The sequence below is a fragment of the Lutra lutra genome, chromosome 1, assembly GCF_902655055.1.
Source record: "Lutra lutra chromosome 1, mLutLut1.2, whole genome shotgun sequence".
In the NCBI taxonomy this organism is placed as follows: domain Eukaryota; kingdom Metazoa; phylum Chordata; class Mammalia; order Carnivora; family Mustelidae; genus Lutra; species Lutra lutra.
This window is the reverse complement of record NC_062278.1, coordinates 181540365-181559589: the sequence shown is the minus strand read 5'-3', so window position 1 is coordinate 181559589 and position 19225 is coordinate 181540365. Positions and strand designations below refer to the sequence as shown.

The 19225-nt window shown below is 38.4% G+C and overlaps 1 protein-coding gene across 1 annotated transcript in view; it reads right to left on the bottom strand.

The window, feature by feature from the left end:
* Positions 1–19225, bottom strand: part of CNTN3 (contactin 3) — a 353501-nt gene that overhangs the window by 240486 nt on the left and 93790 nt on the right. The gene's annotated exons all lie outside the window — the stretch shown is intronic.

Here is a 19225-nt window from a genome sequence, read left to right as displayed (position 1 = left end):
ATACCTCAGCATGATCTTTTTCATAAAATCTACCATGCATGCGAATCTGAAGGTTGACAATATTCTTTTTGTTTTGACCTCAAAACACTCAACACTTGGTGGTATTTCCACCTTATTACCAACCAAGTGAAGAGAAGGATATAACCCTAAGGAAGAATCTTTGAAACTATCTTTTAAAGAAAAAACTCAAATATTTTCTGAGAATTTCCACATATACACAAAAATAAAAATCTGTCTTTATGCTATGAATTTAAAAAGGAATGAGATAATGCAATCAACAAATGCTTATGCCACTTTAGTTGTACAATCATTGCCAGAGCATTTCTGAAAACAAACAAACTCACAGGGGAAAAAAAAAAGAAAAAAGAAAAGAAAATTCTTTACTCTCCTATCTTGGGAGCATTCAGTAAAATAGGAGGAACTGCTACTGAAGCAAAGAATGAATAAACAGGGACGCCTGGGTGGCTCAGTTGGTTAAGCGGCTGCCTTCAGCTCAGGTCATGATCCCAGAGTCCTGGGATCGAGTCCCACATCGGGCTCCTTGCTTGGCAGGGAGCCTGCTACTCCCTCTACCTCTGCCTGCCACTCTATCTGCTTGTGCTCACTCTCGCTCTCTCTCTCTGACAAATAAATAAATAAAATCTTAAAAAAAAAAAAAAAAGAATGAATAAACAGACTAAGAAACAAAGAGAGCTCACAAGTAGTCAGACAAAGAAAAGAGGTTAGAAAAGCAACCACAAAAGTCCAGAAACTATGAACTTATGTTTTGGCAACTACAAGTAGTAATAACATTCCTAAGAAATGTTTACCATAATAACAAGAATAATAAAATAACATGATACTGAAAATAATCACTGACATGATGAAAACAGCAGTAGCTGGTGCCAGTGCACGAACCCTATGTGGCCATATCTGTTCTTTAATCTTCAGAGAGATCATTATTCCTAATGAACAGAAGAGAAGCATGGGGTCTAAAAGTAGCTAGGTGACAGGGGCAAGTTCACACAGCATTGCAGAAGGTACACACTCTACAACATCTGAGTCCAGATTCCAGGCAGTGACACCCTCTTGTTATCCTCAAAGAAAGCCTTGCCCTTCATCTGGTCTTTGCCCTCACCTTCTGGCAGGTAACCTATGCCATTTGTGATGGGAATGCCTTCCTTTAGGGTGGGGTCTGGCCACCCTGGATCTGAGGGTGGGACTAGCCACACCTCACAGTGTGGGATGGGGCCTGGCCATACCAGAAAGACCCATTTGTGATTGATGGTGGGAGATTTTTGTCATGAGGTATGAGCTGACTTGGGCAACTGAGCTCAACTACATGTGCCATCACGAGTCACTAATTATGTAATGAAGCCCCAGTAAAAACCCTGAACACTGAGGCTTGGTGAATTTTCCTGGTTGGCCAGAGTCTTTCCTTACTAATGCACATCAATGCCGGGAGGTTTATTCATCCTGAGGACAACAAAAGCTTAGCTTTTGGGAACTGTCCAGATGCAATCCTCTGGGTTTCTTTCTTTGGCTGATTTTAGCATGTATCCTTTTCTCTATAATAAACCATAATCATGATTATATTAGCTTTCAGTGACTCCTGTCTGTCCCTCTAGCAAATTATCAAAGCCAGAACTTGCAGTTGGTATTAGAAATACAGGTAGTCTAGGGACTGTGCACTCAAACCTCAAAGTCTAGCTTAATATGGATACCCTTTTCACTGCAACATCACCACAAAGTTAGTCCTTACTAATACCAGCCATAACTTAAGAAAGCAGGCTGCTAATCCTCTTTAGTCCCCAGTTTTTATTTACCTCTGAGGGGGAAATACCACTAGGAAAAAGTTCTCACCTTTTTTCATAAAAAAGGAGAACTTTCAGAAGAAATAGATTTTGAAATAGCTATTAATGCCCATAATCAAAACAATCCAATGTTGTCATTTTTCTGAGTCTCCCACCCCTAAGTAAGTTTAATGCATTAAAAATTAACAAATAAATGCAAAAATGACAATTCATTAATTAAATTTACTGTCTTAGAAAGTTGAAAATAATTCTAATGCCTATTTGTAAATATTTACAAATACAGTGGATTTTCCATAGCATTTTTTTTTCTGGTGTAATAGCTCTTGATTTACTTTGAGTGATTAATCTATTTTGTTGACTTATGAGATGGTATAGCACCCTTGTTCCAACAAACTATGTATGGGGATCTTAAAAACAATATTATAGTAATATCATGGCATAGATTTGAAAATCCCAGGTAAGCTGGGGAGAGAAACTGACAGAAGGTAAATCAGGTCAAGATAAGAAGGGGGTGGGGGCGCCTGGGTGGCTCAGTGGGTTAAAGCCTCTGCCTTCAGCTCAGGTCATGATCCCAGGGTCCTGGGATCGAGCCCCACATCGGGTTCTCTTGCTCAGCGGGGAGCCTGCTACCCCCTCTCTCTCTGCCTGCCTCTCTGCCTACTTGTAATATGTCAAATAAATAAAATCTTAAAAAAAAAAAAGATAAGAAGGGGGTGATTTCAATGAAAAAGAGAAAAAAAAGGTGTATTTTTAAAAACATTTCCTACAAGTGACTACAATGAAAATTCAAATGTCCATTCCATCATCTTCTAATACAAGTCATATCCCAAATGATACTCTAATTCTTCTCTAGAGACCATTATTAAATTTAAATGAAGGTGTTAGATAACCATAAACCTTTTTATTCTGACACCCTTTTAAGAGAATGACAATCACAGGTAATTTGCTAACATTTATGTGCCAAGCACTGAACTGAGGAAATTACAAGCGTTGCTTTCCTTATTCCCAGGCTATGTTTGACCCCACCATCTACCCTATGAGGTCCAGCGCCTTTCTTGTCTATGCCTCGCAGGCCATGCTGACTGTTGTCACACGTGGACTCAGCCTCCACCACCCTTGTTATTCTTGTGCTCTGATTTCCTTTTGTCATTCAGAAGTCAGCATAAATGTCATCCTTTCAGCTTACATGTCCCTCCACCCACCCCTCACTTCCACCTTGCACAGAGGTCCCAAAGCACATCTCGCTGTACCTCACCCTATGCAGACATTATACATGTTCACATATGCTCTCGTTATTTGTATCTAATTCACTGTTGTATCCCCAACTCCTAGAACATGGCAGATATTCTATATTTATGTATTGAATAAGATGAATGAAGGAATTCTCACAATAACTCTATATAAAGCTGATATATTTTTACAGCTAGTGATTGATAAAGCTAAGAGTTTAATTCAGAACTTGTGTTTTCACCTTATAGTTATTTGGCCTCCCCAGCAGAAACTGAGGCACAGAGCAGTTAAATAACCCAACCGTGGCAACACAGGTTTGTTTTGTTTTTGTTTTTGGTGGGAGACCTGATAGCAGACCCTAATACCCCTATTCTTGGTGTGTTTCCCTTTCCAGTAAACCACACAGTTCTAAATATGGTCAAAGGCAAAATTAACCATCAGCTTGCTATTTCAACTTCAGTATTTCCGGATAACACTGGAGTTCCCAGCCTGTGAGGCACATACACACCATTTCTGAAATTTAAAGCTCCTTAAGGCTTTTTAGACCATCAGCAGCCTTTCAAAAGCCTCCTAAAATGGAAGTACAAATTAATAATCATATGTGACAGGTCAGTCCATGCTTCATACTCTGAAAAGAGACAAAGACTACTCACTCTTGCTTCACCAGAGAGAAATAGAGATGCTGGGGCATAATGTTGTCATCTCTTGCTAGCAACATAAACTTGAAAGGAAGAGATTCTGAAGTTTCATTTTCTTCAAAATGAATTTTGATCCTCAAAAGGACAGAACCTTAGCGATTCACATGGATATTCATAACCAGCGAAAAGCCGCTTGGCTGAGAACAGAAGGGGGCCTCCTGGCTAACGAAATGGATTCAGTGTAACATTTAGATTGATGCTAAACTTTACTTTCTGTGACAGGGGCATTTTTTTGATATGCTAGCCTGGCTCCAAAGCTCCATTTTACGTTTACAGCCTAAAATAAAGGGCATATAACATTTCCGAACAGGACTAATAAGTCCAAAAGTCCAATCCTGAGGTGTTATTTTTTCCCCCAAATGCCCATGGGCTACTCAGAATAACTACCTTTGAATGTAAGTACAAGCTTTATGAGATCCTAAGGTAATGTCACCTAAAAGATCAAACCGTGGCCAATCAATTCTAATAGTCATACTCCATACGATTTTTATGAAGGCTGACAAAGAGAAACAGACAAAGCATTCCAGGCAGTTGGATTACTTTTACTAAAAGAAATAAAATTCCTAAAAGACCATGATGGTATCTCTGACATTGCTATGGAAAAAGGAGAGCATATCCTATTTTCCTTCACTTATTTACATCACATCTACAGGATGCAAAACTGAAGGATATTTTGAAATGAAGAGGGTAAATCCAAAAAGGGAGCTAGGGTGGGCACTGCTACTTAAAGCAGAATTTAAGAGAAGGTAGAGCTAGAAAGGAATAGTCAATGTATTTATAAGGCATCCAAACCAAACAGAAGGGAGCACGAGACTGGGTCAGAGAAAATAAAAGTAAAATGTCACCAATGAGATGAGATCTGTATTCTAGGCCCTACTATTCTACAGATAAACAAACAAACAAACAAATATGGAAACATTTTCTAGCAGTGGGGCATCATCTTTTTTTTTTTTTTTTTGCATCAGTAGCTTAAAGCTAGAAAATCCCAAACAAACAAGAAGTGACAAAAATAAAATTCCATTTATATCCTCCCAAAGTCAAGGGAGGATAAAGAATTCAATCTTAATTCATTTCTCTAACAAATATTTGAATGCCAAACACAGTATATGAAAAAGTAGTTGTAGCAAACATCGGTGGTTCACAACTCAACCTCTCTTAACTACTCTTTTTCATTGTCTTCAAAATTTCCCTTTCATTAGAGATACAGAAAGCAACAAATAAACTACCTTCCTAGAACTCTCTGTAGTTCTTGACTGTGGAGCAAGGTGGACAAGGAGGATTGGATTATGAGACCAGTAGCAACGAAAGAGGGGTGTATTAGTTTGTGAGGTCCATCATGACACACGAGCACAAACTGAGTTGTTTCAACAAAAGGAATTTACTGTCTCACAGTTCTGCAGACTTGGGAGTCTCAAATCAAGGTGTGGGCAGGACTGGTTTCTTCAGGGGGCGATAAGGGAAGAATCTACTCCAAGCCTGTCAGCTGGGCTTATAGATATATATCTTCTCCCTGTGTCCCATCAGGTCATCTTCCCTCTGTGCATGTCTCTGTGTCCAAATTTTCCTTTTACAAGGATACCAGTCATAATAGACTAGGGCCCACCGTAATGACTTCATCTTAACTAATCCCATCTGCCATGACCCTATGTCCACAAAAAAGTCATATTCTGTGGACCTGGAGATTAAGACTTCAACACCCAAGTTTTGAGGGGGACATAATTTCACCTATCCCAAGAGGTAAGGGAAAACCTGCTAAAAGATTTTAGGAAAGAGTCTCTATACTGATTTTGAAGAAAAAATCAAAACAAAACAAAACAAAACAAAAACATGAAGGAAATGCTGAATTTGCTTCCTTTCCTTTCTGATATGGAAATTATTGTGTGAGGAAGGAGGTCATGCTGGGAACCCCTATGGCCATGAAGACACCATGAGGGAGAATAAATATATATATCACAGAAAAGCTAATCCAGAGCCCTCACATCTTTGAGTTCCTGAACCAACATGAACCAAATAAGCCCAAACATCACATTAGAAAAATAAACCTCTAATGGGTTTTTGTCATGTGCAGCTGAATGTACTATAACTAACATGCTAGAAAAAAAGGGAAAAGGCAAAACAGTATACTTAAGATGAACAAGAAAAAGAAAATGCTTACCAGGAATAACTAATTTATCCATTTCCCACATCTGGAAATGTTATCAAGCAATTATGTTATAAGAAAAAGTGCTGGAGAATGGCAGACACCTGGAGTATGAGAGCATAATAGAGACCAATAGAAAGCAATAAAAATTATTTAATTTGCTAAATTAATGGTTTTACTACCTGATTTGCTCAATCTGTGTTTCACGTTTTGTCCATAAACAGAAATAAAGAAACTGCATGGGAAGCAATGTGCAATAATTAGACAATTAAAAACTGAAAAGGACTATTGAAGCTTTACAGGTGCTGGAAATGAATGTTCAATTAAAAAATCCTCCTGTGAACTGGAAGAACCTTTCCAAGTCATGACAAATTTCTAGCAAAAAATTGCATTTTTCTTTCATTGCAGCCTGTCTTTAAAACACACACACACGCCGATGACCACACCCATAAACATAGACGCACATTAGAGTTGTGTTCAAAGTTAAAATATCTGGATTTTAGCACTTTCCTTTAGTGAACTAATCATATATTTTGAGGAAAGTTATCATCTATTTCACTGGATTAATATTCACTTTGTACAATACTTGAGCAAAAGAGAACGTGGGAGAATTTTGAGGGTGCCCAATATTTAATTTTGATACTTTTAGCCAATGGCTGCATTTCTAATTTGTAAACTGTCCTTTACAACTGAATGAAACAGTTAACCACTTCATTGTTATACTGCAGAAAATAATGTATGTGGGGGGGAAAGGCTTAGCAGATGGGTTGAAGTCTTTGTAAGATGAAAATGTTTTCATAATGCTTTCTGGCTTCCTTTATTCAAATTCATGTTTTGTCTCCATATGAATGTGAGTTCTAGTGCTTTTTTTTTTTTTTTTAAGATTTTATTTATTTATTTGACAGAGAGATCACAAGTAGGCAGAGAGGCAGGCAGAGAGAGAGAGGAGGAAGCAGGCTCCCTGCCGAGCAGAGAGCCCGAGCAGGGCTCGATCCCAGGACTCTGAGATCATGACCTGAGCCGAAGGCAGCAGCTTAACCCACTGAGCCACCCAGGCGCCCCAGTTCTAGTGCTTTTGAACTTCCCTGACATCCTTCCATAATCCCCAGCGCAGAATTATACCTTCCTTGCTAGATAGTTTAATAGCAACTCTACATGACAAAAAAAAAAAAAAAAAAAAAAAAGTTACAATGCTACCGTTAGATGCAGTGTGCCATGTGCCCAATATAGCCAGGAGTGTACAATCTGTGGCTCATGTGCCTAAAAAAAAAATCCACTTACATCCCCACTTTCTATTATACCACCTTTCATTGAACATCTCTGATATATGCAAATTCACAAGGTTCTCACCAATTATATTGAAGACTTCATTAATTAACTCTTTTAAAAACATTTCTTAGACACCCTCCCCTCAAAGGTTTTAATAGATTATTATGTATGTGGTTTCTATTGTTTGCCAAAGAGATTGGGTCAAAGCTCTTTGGGGCCCATGCATGATTCTCTTCATGTATTTTAGAAAGGATGTTTCATAATGAACTCCACTTCAAGGCTATTGTTTCTATGAAAAAATAACTATACAATAGAGAATTTCTATTATAATCAGTTGTAATGGAGAAGCTATTAAGAAGTAATACCAGCTGGTGATTGCATTCTGTAGTATTTTTGCAGTGTAATCTCATAAAGTAGAAAAGAGCATAATTGTTTCTTGCCTACACCTCAGTAAGCAGAAGCCAGCACAGTGTTTGTAAATGTCTGTGTATATAAAATACCATCTAGCTCCCTCTTCCCAGCAAGGATGCTGCTTTCTTCTTTCTAAACAATGAAGGGTATGAAGCTGGGCTGTGCGGGAGGTACAGAGACCCACAGAAGCAGGACAGAGGATGGCCACTGCCAAAACCAGTGTCTGGAACTATGGGATGGGGGTTGGGGGAGTCTCAGAACTGCCTGAACTTGAATTACTAAATAATTTCTCAAATTTGCTCTCATCATTTTTCATTTAACCACAACTAAAATTTATTTTTCATCATGATTTATTGTAGACACAGCAGGTGTGTGTAAACGCACATAACAAGTGACAAAAAAGAGTCTCTTGAAATAATACTTATGTTTGTTGCATTCTGGGTCATAGCATTTTTTCTATTCTATTCCACCCAATCTCCTTTAACCTATTCTTCTTTTTTTTTTTTTTAATGCCAGACATAAGTACACATTAGTATTATTACCTGTCAATGAGTTTCCATCCTCAATTTGATAATCCCTGGTCTAGAACCATGCCTATCCTGCCCTCAGTGTCCTAGATTATTGTTTTTTATTGTATTTGTGATGACTGTAAGGTATTTCTTTAACTTCCTTCACTTAGGAATGAAACCAACTTAGGCAGTGAAGGTAAAGAACTGTCTGCTTTGGAAATGGAAAGAGTATTTATGGTCCTAACATGTAGAATTGACAAGAGTGTCTTCCTCAAACCTGCTAAATGGCTACATTCTCTGTAGGCTTGGAGAGGGGAGCAAATACTATGGTGCATTGCTGGTAACCTTGGCAAATAAAAACACAGATTTTATTCCAAAAAAAAAAAAAATGTTTCTTAGTTCTACATATGGGGCAAAATCCCTCATAATACTTATTAAACAAATGCACAGTCCCAAACATCAACATATGAAGATAAAACAGACACTTATGCTTACCAGGCCCTGTACTAGACATTTTGCATCTACTAAGCCACCTAATTCTAAGTGAATATTAAACACTCTGAATAAAAGATGATACTCATGTTAATGTTATTGCTTTCCTCAATATTGACACAGCAGAAATAAAGATCCTCAGGTTGCAGAGGATGAGTTAACTGAATACTCTATACACATTTTTGGTGCCACTACTCTTGAGACTCATTTAGTGATAAGTATGAGAAGCTCCCCACATATAGGAAGTCTAAGGAAAATCTGCTCTCAATTCTTCCATTCATTTTTACTCAGTATCACCACTTAGCAATCTTCCTCCATTCAGAATTCTTAGAACAATTCTTGTGTACTCTGCTCACATATCTCTATCATATTCTACATTGGCTTTACTTGTTTTTCACTTATATTTTCGTTATTCCTAGTCGTTAAACTTTGGAAAATAGTGAATATATTAAACACACACTTCTACCTCCTAATCAGGCCAATCATATTGTACATATTAGAAAACTTGGTACATTAATGTTAGAATCAAAATATGTGTGTTTGTGCTTCTTTGCAAATGGTTTTAGTTTACAGAATGTTAACGCTGATCAACAACAACAACAACAAAAAAGAGGGGCACCTGCGTGGCTCAGTGGGTTAAAGCCTCTGCCTTTGGCTTTGGAATTGAGCCTCACATCCTGCTCTCTGCTCAGCAGGGAGCCTGCTTCACCCCCTCCCTCTCTGCCTTCCTCCCTGCATACCTGTGATCTCTGTCTGTCAAATAAATAAAATATTTTTTAAAAAGATAAAGAAAAAAAAAGAATTTGGCCATTCTCAAGATAACCCTGGGCAAATACCCTATCTCCAACTGGAGTATCCATGTCCAACTGCAACGTAATTCATCATAGAAAAATATGGACTTATAGAAGCTAAAATGAGTGACTGCATCAATGAATCTCAAAAAAAATACCCCCACTGTGTTCTCACAGGTGTATACCATCATTAGGTGGCTATTTTTGTTTAAGAAATTTACAGGATGTTGGTCACCTATAATTCTTCCACTTCCTCCTGAATACTGAAAATACAGGTACTACACAGGTGCAACTTCACTAAAGCCATAGATAAACAGCACTTCTAAAAGCAACAGCACTCTACCAGTCATTTCTTGTGTAAGTTCTGAGAACTGAAGCAAAGCCCCATTTCTGGATTTTAATGACTCATTTGAATATAACAGCTTCTTAAGCCACTAAAATTTAAAAAAAAAAAAAGTTGAGCTATTGGAGGGCTGTTTTATTACTCAGATTTCTAAAGAAATTGCTTAAAGTTACTTTTAAGAGGGGTCAGCATTTGCACAGATTTTACTGTTCCCTGAAATGGATCTCTTTGCAAAATATCCCCAAATCCATGATAAATTGTTAATGTGAACCATGAATTTAGTTAACACATAACCAACATGCAATTCTTATTTTAGTCTAAATCTTCTAAGGTTGGGATGCAATGCTAGCTGCCATCACACTCTACATTTCTGTATCTTCACCTTAGAACTGGAGCTTTCCTTAGGGAAACATGCTTGCTTTTCAGAGAGGGTCTGAGCTAACTTGTCTCTCCAGGACTTTTTACATGTGAGATTCTTTAATTTTTTGAAATGTATATGATGCAACTCATTACATATGCTTGGGAATTTTTGTTTGCAGAGCTGTATGCCAGTGGCTACTGGGCCAAATCTATCCCGCAGAATTATTACACTTGGGTCATAAAATGTTCAGGGGGGTTGGGGGGGGGAAGCTTCCTTTAAATTAAATGGCCCCATTTAAAAATCCAAAAGTATTAGGTATAAAGTCAAATTTAACCTTAAGGAAAAAAATCAATGATCTAATAATACCAGGCCTCCTTTCTCCCATGGCAATCCTAAACTCAGCACTGCCATACAGACAGAGCAACACACTCAGTCTTCCCAGAAGGCAGCCCTAGAGGGAGTGAGACATCTTGGGTTTTTAGCAAGACACTCATCCACAGTTACGTGAAAATAACTCTGTTTACCAACTGAATTATCCTGAATTGATTTACACCATCCTTCTTCCTGGAATGCTTTCCCTCTTATCATTCAAAGCACAAAATCTTTTGGTAGTCCAGCCAAAAATTAATCCCACTTTACCAGAAATGCAATTTAGTGCAATGGATTATAACTCTCCAAATGCATCTGTATTTTAGTCATTTGTGTGGAGGTTGTCTTTTTTTTTTTTTTCTGAACCTATATCCTTTTTATTCCCTAACACCACATTGCAAAATACCTTGCACATGATAACCTAAGTGCTTGCCAAAAAATGATCTTAAGAAAACATATATTTATGCTTTAGGACCGAGGTCGATAAACTACACCCATAAGCCAAATTCGACTGCCATCTGTTTTTTTATGACCCATGAATCAAAAAAATAATGTTTCACGACACATGAAAATCATATGAAATTCAAGTTTCAGTGTCCATCTATAAAGTTTTATTGGAAGACAAGGTATGTTCACTTGTTTATGTATTGTCCATGGCTGCTTTCACATTTTAACAGCAAAGAAGTTACGACAGAGACCATATGGCACACAAAGCCCAAAATACTTAGTATCTAAATACTGCATGAAAAAGTTTGCCAACACCTGCTTTAGGAAGGAATACGTCTAAGGGAGGAATAATGACTTTCCATCAAGATAGACATGCTTTTTTTTCCCCTTAATACTACCATCTACCTTTTCAGGCAAGTCATTTAAGTTCTCTGAGCTACTGAGTTACGGGAATGATATCAGCATTAAAGGGGTTTTGATTAAAAGATAAGTAATATTGGGCGCCTGGGTGGCTCAGTGGGTTAAGCCTCTGCCTTCAGCTCAGGTCATGATCTCAGAGTTCTGGGATGGAGCCCCATATCAAGCTCTCTGCTCAGCAAGGAGCCTGCTTCCTCCTCTCTGTCTCTGCCTGCCTCTCTGCATTCTTGTGATCTCTGTCAAATAAATAAATAAAAATCTTAAAAAAAAAAAAAAAGATAAGCAATATTTTTAATGCAGTGCAGTACAATAAATGAGACTTGATACTATTGCCTCTTTTTGCTCAGTGCCTGCATCAAACTTTTGATTACATCTAACTGAGGAACGGTAATTTATGAGAAGGTAGTCTAATAAATGGCTTCGCTCATTAGAGCACCCTATCTACAAGGCATTGTCCTTATCTTCACACTAGTTGTGAGCACTGCCACCTGTGTTCAGTTATCTGGTTTGAGCAAATAATTGCAAGTATTATGTCTAAGACAAAAGGTCCTTATTAATCTATGGAGGGTGGTAACTTCAAAAAAAACAGGGGGAAAAAGGAATCTTTATAATACCTACTGAATCAGTTCTCATTGGGAGACAATTCTGCAACAGGTATTACTCTCCTTTCTGTCGTCAAATAATTACTCACAAAAACAGTATCAATGGGAAACTCAACCAAAAAAGCAGGAAAGAGCTTTCAAAACCCCATGAGGCAGAAAAAAACATTAGATTCTTTTATATCAGTGTTAGTCTAATGTTTATTTTCTCTCTTCTCCCATAATAGGAATAATGGACACAGCACTGAGTATTCTAAATTTGCTTTGCTGCATAAGCAAGCAAAAAGGGAAAAAAAGGCATGTGTGGCATCGTATATGCTGCAGAATCATTTCTAAGTAAAGATAGATGGCTACTCAGAAACCCATGCAGTACGTTGTTCAACAGCCTTTCTTCCTAATTATCCATATAAATAAGCTCTGTATATGCCCCCTTCATGTGTTTTTTATAGATCTGTCTGAGCTTAAATATCATTCACATGTATCCACACACTCACAAGATGAGAACGAAAAGCTCTCATTTCCTATTCAAAAAAGTCAGGGAAGGTATTTTAAAATCTGACAAAGGAACAACTTGGAAATGAAAAACTGATCTGGAGACTAAAAACCCAGGAGTTCTACTTCGAAAACTTAAGGCTGATAAAAACACACACATAGATAGCCGTCCGCCTTTACAAATCTCCCAGAGGCACATCCAGACGGTACTTGATATTGTAGAGGTTCTAAGAACAAGAGGACAATTGAACACTGCCATGAAAAGTGAACAGGGAAATACCATCCCCAGTATGCACATGTTCTTTGAATAATACTTAGTAGTGCTTCATGTCAACAGGCAACACCAAGCAATGTCACAATGGCAGCAAGTGATCCCAGAGTGGCCTGGATTCCTTAAGTCCACCAAGAGCAGCATTCATTAGCCTTCCTCATACACAGGATAGAAACAGCAAATAACGTTCACATGCTTGGAACAAACCATGACTAAGTCACCAGAGCCAATGAAAAAAGGAGCCTACACATTTCCCTCTCACATATCAGCAGACCCTATAAAGTAATCCAGGTAAAAAACTGGAGTCACAGGTTCAGAGAATATGGATTCATGAGTCACCACGTCATTGCATGCCACCGCCGTGCCCCATCGCACACTTCTGCGGTCCTTGAGTTTTCTTTCTTGACCACCTTCCACAGACAAATCATGGGCCTCTGACCACTACACAGGAAGTCTAAGAAAAGAACAGTTTCTTCTGTGTAAGAGTCTCCCAAGGTCACTCATCACAAGCAGGGGCTCGGGTCTACCTGAACAAAGAAACAGTGCTCTCCTTTCCTTTTTTTTTTTTTTTTTTAACTGTCCTTTTAGTTAAAAGGAACAAATTGCTTCCTGTTTAAGTGACAGGTGGGAATATTACTTTTGTCTCCAGCGGTCCCATAAATAAGAAGAGTAAACCCAGATAATATAAAAAGAAAAATAGTAAGTCAAATACCAAGATAAAAGCTTAATTCCTTAGCTGCCAGGCAGAAGCTGGAAGAGGAAGCATTTGGGAAATCTAATGGCCTGCTAGAGGTATAGGAGGTTTTCTGCCTTCCTTTCCCCTGCCCCTCCCCCCACCCCACCAATAAGACGTTTATTGTTTTTCTCTTCTTTGTAAGCAGTAAATATCCACAATGCAGCATGACCAAGAAGCTCACTGTTTTACACTCAGTACATGCTCTTCAGATACAGACTGTTGTGCAAACATTTCATTATCACCAGTATTTTCATCTCAACCATGTATCATGAATTTTATGAATAGTAGAACTGGAATGACACAAAATTTCACAAACATGTAGTGCAATGGTAGAGTTATTTTAGGTTCATTTCTTGCATCAATTATTTGATTAATGAAAAAAATAAATAAGGTTGCAGAATCATTTTCATGTATATGCTTATTTACTGATAGACAGATGAATTCTAACATTTCACCCATGTCTGTAAGTCATTTGCCTTCTTGTTTTCATTAACACTGTTCAGAGAAATTAATGCGGTATTCCTTGTGGACATTGGGAGCTGACCTTATGTAAAAACAGAATACTGGCAATCAGTGGGCAGCTAGCAAAACTGGCTCAGCCTCTCCTTGCCACAGTTGAAAAATAAAAGCTCTAGAACCTATTTAGTAATGTGATATTGCTTGAAAATGATGAAAGTTTTATCACAAAACATAAAACAACTATCTCTTCCCGTAGTTTCTTCAAATTACAGACATAGATATGTACATATGTTAAGATGTGTACATAATTTGATTGTTCCCTACCACTTACTGTCCTCATAAAGTAATCTGAAATTTAAAAATATCCCTATCTAAAATAGCATCCCATGATGCATATCTAATCACAGAATTCTTTCACTTGACATTTTCTCAAACTTAAAGTGTCAGCTGATGTTCAAAGGAAACAACATGCAGAAGTAAACCTAAATTGTATCTGCATATCTCATTCATGAGGGGGGAAAAAAAGGCACATGAGAAGTTAGGGCTCACTGACAACACAAGAACAAAGAGCCTGGCTAGTTTTCAAATTAAAATATTCTGCAGGTTTTGAGTTAGGGTTTGGATTTGAAAGTAATGCAGAGGCAGAACTGCATGAATGGGCAGTTTTTTATGTCTAAGATTTTTTTGTCTAAGATTTTAATTTACGCACGTCAACGGCCAGGGTTGGGGGTGTGCGTGAGGCTCTCAACGGATGGGCGGTCAATGACAGGTCGCTTTAGGAAGTCAGGGAAAGGATCCCCAAGGAATACCCTTGCAGGCTTTTTCACTGCTAGAGTGCTTGAATGGTACATTAAGCAAAAAGAAAAGTTTTAAGACTTCAAGGAAACAGAAAATAGAAAATATGTGGAAAATGAATACTACAGAGTTGACGTGAAATTAGAGAAAAACACGAAAACTCCTTGCACTGTACTTGTCAGTGAGGACAGCCGAGTGGTAGTCATTAGTTTTATGCAAGCTTAAAGACATGGACTGAAACTGGAACAGTGAAGTAATAAATGGTCTAGTTCCACACGTGAGTATTTTATATAATCAAACTCATAGAATGATTAGCAAGATGGTACAAATAGAGTATAAAGGAAATGCACACAATATTTAAGAGCCCAGTCTCCCAAACACTCAGCAATATGTAAGATGAATCACCAAGAGTTACTTGAAGCAATAACATTAGTACATGCTCACAATTCATTCCAGAAAAGCCATGTAGGATTTTTAAAAGGGAAAGACAAAATAGACACAGAAGCCAGGACTAGGACTTATCAATGATCAATCCCATTGAATAACAAATGGGATTCTGTGCCACTTGGCACACCAAGGCAAGTTCTGGTTACATATTACTAATGAAGTGTCAAGTATTTTGACTTAGAGTAGCTCAGTATTCAAAGAACCACTTTCAATAGCCCAACCACCCTGGGACGCTTCAGTTTCTATCCATTCTCTTAAGGCTATTCATCTTAAGGGTAGCTGGAAGAAGTAGCAAATATACAGAAATGTTTTTAATTGACAACTCCTTCCAATGTACACCTGGGCTGTCACGCACATACATACCTATCTTCTGAACGCTGGTCAAAAACAATACTCTCCAGAAGGAAACATTAGTTCTTTTCTGTAAAAGGATCTACGACACACCGTACCCAAAAAAGGCTTAGCGCAGTTCAAAGCTTCTTTGAAGGGGGGAAATTTAGGCAATCTAGGTCAAGAAGCCACTGAGCCAAGAATTGGTCATGTGACTGGAAGGAAAAGGGCCCCAATAAGCCACACTGTTCTCATTTACAAGATGGGCATGGCCTGGAATACACAAGTGTATGTACAAAACTATACGCATGTGTATGGATGTAAACAGAACCGTTTTATCAAAGATTACTGTTATCAATGTATTTTCTTCCTTCCTTACCAAGTATTTCTTCCTTAAAAGGTTTGCACTCCTGTAACTCAGGGCCTCTTTTGTTTTGCTTTTTTTTAAAGGGTTTATTTATTTACGCGAGAAAGAAGGAGAGGGAGTGCGGGAGCATGAGTGGGGGGAGTGCATGCGGAGGAGCAAGGGAGTGGGAGGGGCAGAGGGAGAAAGAATCTCAAGCAGAATCTGCACTAAGTGTGGAGCCCAATGGGGGCTCGATCTCACAACCCTGAGATTTTGACCAATGTTAAAACCAAGAACCGGATGCTCAATCAACTGGGCCACGCAGATGCTCCAATGGCTTATTGTTCACAAGTCTCAGTAGCTTTTTCTAACTCCATCTTCTTCCAACTCTCTTTTTTCCTGAAATAATTCCTCAACTTCCACTTTATCTTGCTAACCTGGAGGAGATCTTCCATATCTTTGCTCTGTCTTTCCTTTCCTGCCACATCTGCCCCTGGGTTCAGTCTACCTCCTGTAACTCTCCATCCATTAGGCTTAAACAGGCTCCCCAGTTGCTATCACAATGAAAACCCCTCCCCATCTCAATCTCCTGCTGGGATACCAAGTGCTCCCCCCAAAACCCCCCCCCCACAACACTGGAATCTACTCTTTTGATTTTTACAGACTTGCAGCTCAAACCACCCACTCCTTGAGCATTTCAAAACTCAGTATGCTCAAAACACATCCAAATCCTTGCCTCCTGTGTTTATTATTTCTTTTAATTGCGTCATTACCTCCCCACTCAATTTGGAAACCTCAAAAGTCTTCTTCGATAATCTCTTCTCCCTCACCAGGTACAACCATCCAGTTGTTTGTCATACCTTTTCAGTTTTAACTCTGTAATTTCTCCCATCTTCCATCTTACCTTATGATTCCAACTGCCCTATTTTGGGCATAAGTAATCCCTCACTTCATATACCACAATAACCCCAAGGTGGGCATTTTCTTTAAGTTTTTCTTCCTTCCTTTCTATCTACAAATATCCTTTGGGGACAATGGTCTTACAGCAAATTCAAGACTCTACCATTCTCTGCTTAACAATTTCTAGCCCTAATTTCCAATGGAAATATGACTCTATTTGATACCATATCATATAATTGAAATTTGCTGAGTAGAACCTAGATGTTCTCATAAAAAAAATACATGACATCTATAAAATTTGCATTGTTTGGAAATAAAAAGGAAAATGAAACAGGTGAAATTAACTTTAATCATGTATTATAAATAACCCAATATATTAATATTTTTTCAATATTCAGCCAATATAAATATTGCTATTGGGATGTAATCCATTCATTTTTCAAAATGTCTGTGAAATTCAGTATTTTACACTTAAAACAAATCTCAGATTGGATTAGCCATACTTCAAGTGCCCAATAGTCACATAGGGCTACCATATTGGACAGTGTAGGCCTACAGAAATACAGCTTGGGTTTGAAATGTGGTTACACTTAATAATGGCATGTAACTTTAGGCAAGGTAGTAATCTCTCTGTACCTCAGTTTTCTTCTATTCTATAAAGTAGTAATATTTATAATAATACCTATCTCAAAGGGTCTTGGCAATAATTAAATAAATTAACAGAAATAGATTGCTTAAGTTGGGGCTGACATACAAGAAAACCTTAATATACATTAATTGTCATTATAATCAAAGCTATTCCATACTTGCGATAGATAACCAGCAACCAATTCTATGTCATACTTTTCTCCACACTTAAATAATCCTTCTTGCCTTTTATGGGCTGAATGTCTGTGTTCTCCCCCAAATCATATGTTGAAGTCCTATCCCCCATTTAACAGTGTTAGGAGGTGGGGACATTGGGAGGTAATGAAGTTTATATGAAGCCATGAGGATAGGGCCCTCATGAAAAGATTAGTGTCCCAACCAGAAGAAACCAAAGACTTAATCTCCCTGCCATTTAAGGACCTAGAAAGAAGACAGGTGTCAGCAAGCTAGAAATAGTGACCTCACCAGGAAGTGAATCAACTGGCACCTTGACCTTAGATATCTCAGCCTCCAGAATTATGAGAAATAAATTTCTGTTTTTAAAGCCACCAAGCCTATGCAGCTTAAATAGACTAACACATTGTTCCGTTCTCTTAGGTTATGTCCAATTTCAACATAACGGTTATATCCATGGGCTGTGGAGTGAAGCGGTCTTCTAGACTGGTTTGTAAATTCTGGCTCAAACTTTTGTTAACTATTTGAATTTTAGAAAGCTCCTTAACTTGACAGAGCTATCAGTCCCTCATTTATAAAACAGGGATAATAACAGCATAAAGCTCAGAAGGTTGCCAAAGGAATTAAATGATATAATCCACACAAGGCCCTTAGCTCAATGCTTGGTACCAAGTAAAGCACTCAATACATGTTCACTCTATTTTTATTTTAAGACCCAGCTCAAACACTGTCTTACCCATGAATATTTTTCTTCATTTTTTTAAAAGACTTTATTTATTTGATACAAAGAGATCACAAGTAGGCAGAAGTAGGGGGAAGGAGGCTCCCCACTGAGCGAGAGCCCGATGCAGGGCTCGATCCTAGAACCCTGAGATCATGATCTGAGCCGAAAGCAGAGGCTTAACCCCCTGAGCCACCCAGATGCCCCATCCTTCTTTTTTTTTTTTTTTTTTAAGATTTAACTATTTATTTGACAGACAGAGATCACAAATAGGCAGAGAGGCAGGCAGAGAGAGGAGGAAGCAGGCTCCCTGCTGAGTAGAGAGCCCAATGTGGGGCTCGATCCCAGGACTCTGGGATCATGACCTGAGCTGAAGGCAGAGGCTTTAACCCACTGAGCCACCCAGGCGCCCCCCGTCTTCATTTTTTTTTAAAGATTTTTTTATTTATTTGAGAGAGAGAGAAGCACAGCAGGGAGGGGTGGAGAGAAAGAGAGAGAGAGAGAGACTTAAGCAGACTCCATGCGGACTGTGGAGCCCAATGTGGGACTCAGTTTCACAACCCTGAGACCATGATCTGAGCCAAAACCAAGAGTTGGATGTTTAACCTATTGTACCATCCAGGTGTCCCAACCTTCATTTCTGTAACTTCTCTCTTCCGAGAACTTCCATTCCATTCTAGTCTCTTTTATCAGCATTTTTTTAAATAGGATTTTAAATCTTAGCATTTTTCTTCTCTCACTGTTTACATGTATCTCCTTCCCTTCCTAGACAGACAGTAACCCAATCCATCTTAGCCTCCTCAATACCACTTATCACAATGCCTTACACAAGATCAACACTTAGGAAATGTCTGCTGAATGGCTGTTCCAAAAGATAACCAGGGTTGCAGTGTGTGGGATAAGTTGGAGAAGGGAAGACAAAGAAGGCAAAGAGATGAAGGGCAAGGTTAGGGCAATAGTTCAAGTGAAAGATGATAAAGACTGGAGCGGACTACGGAAAACTGAACTGCAAGTGGTGAAAACAGAGAATGACAAGG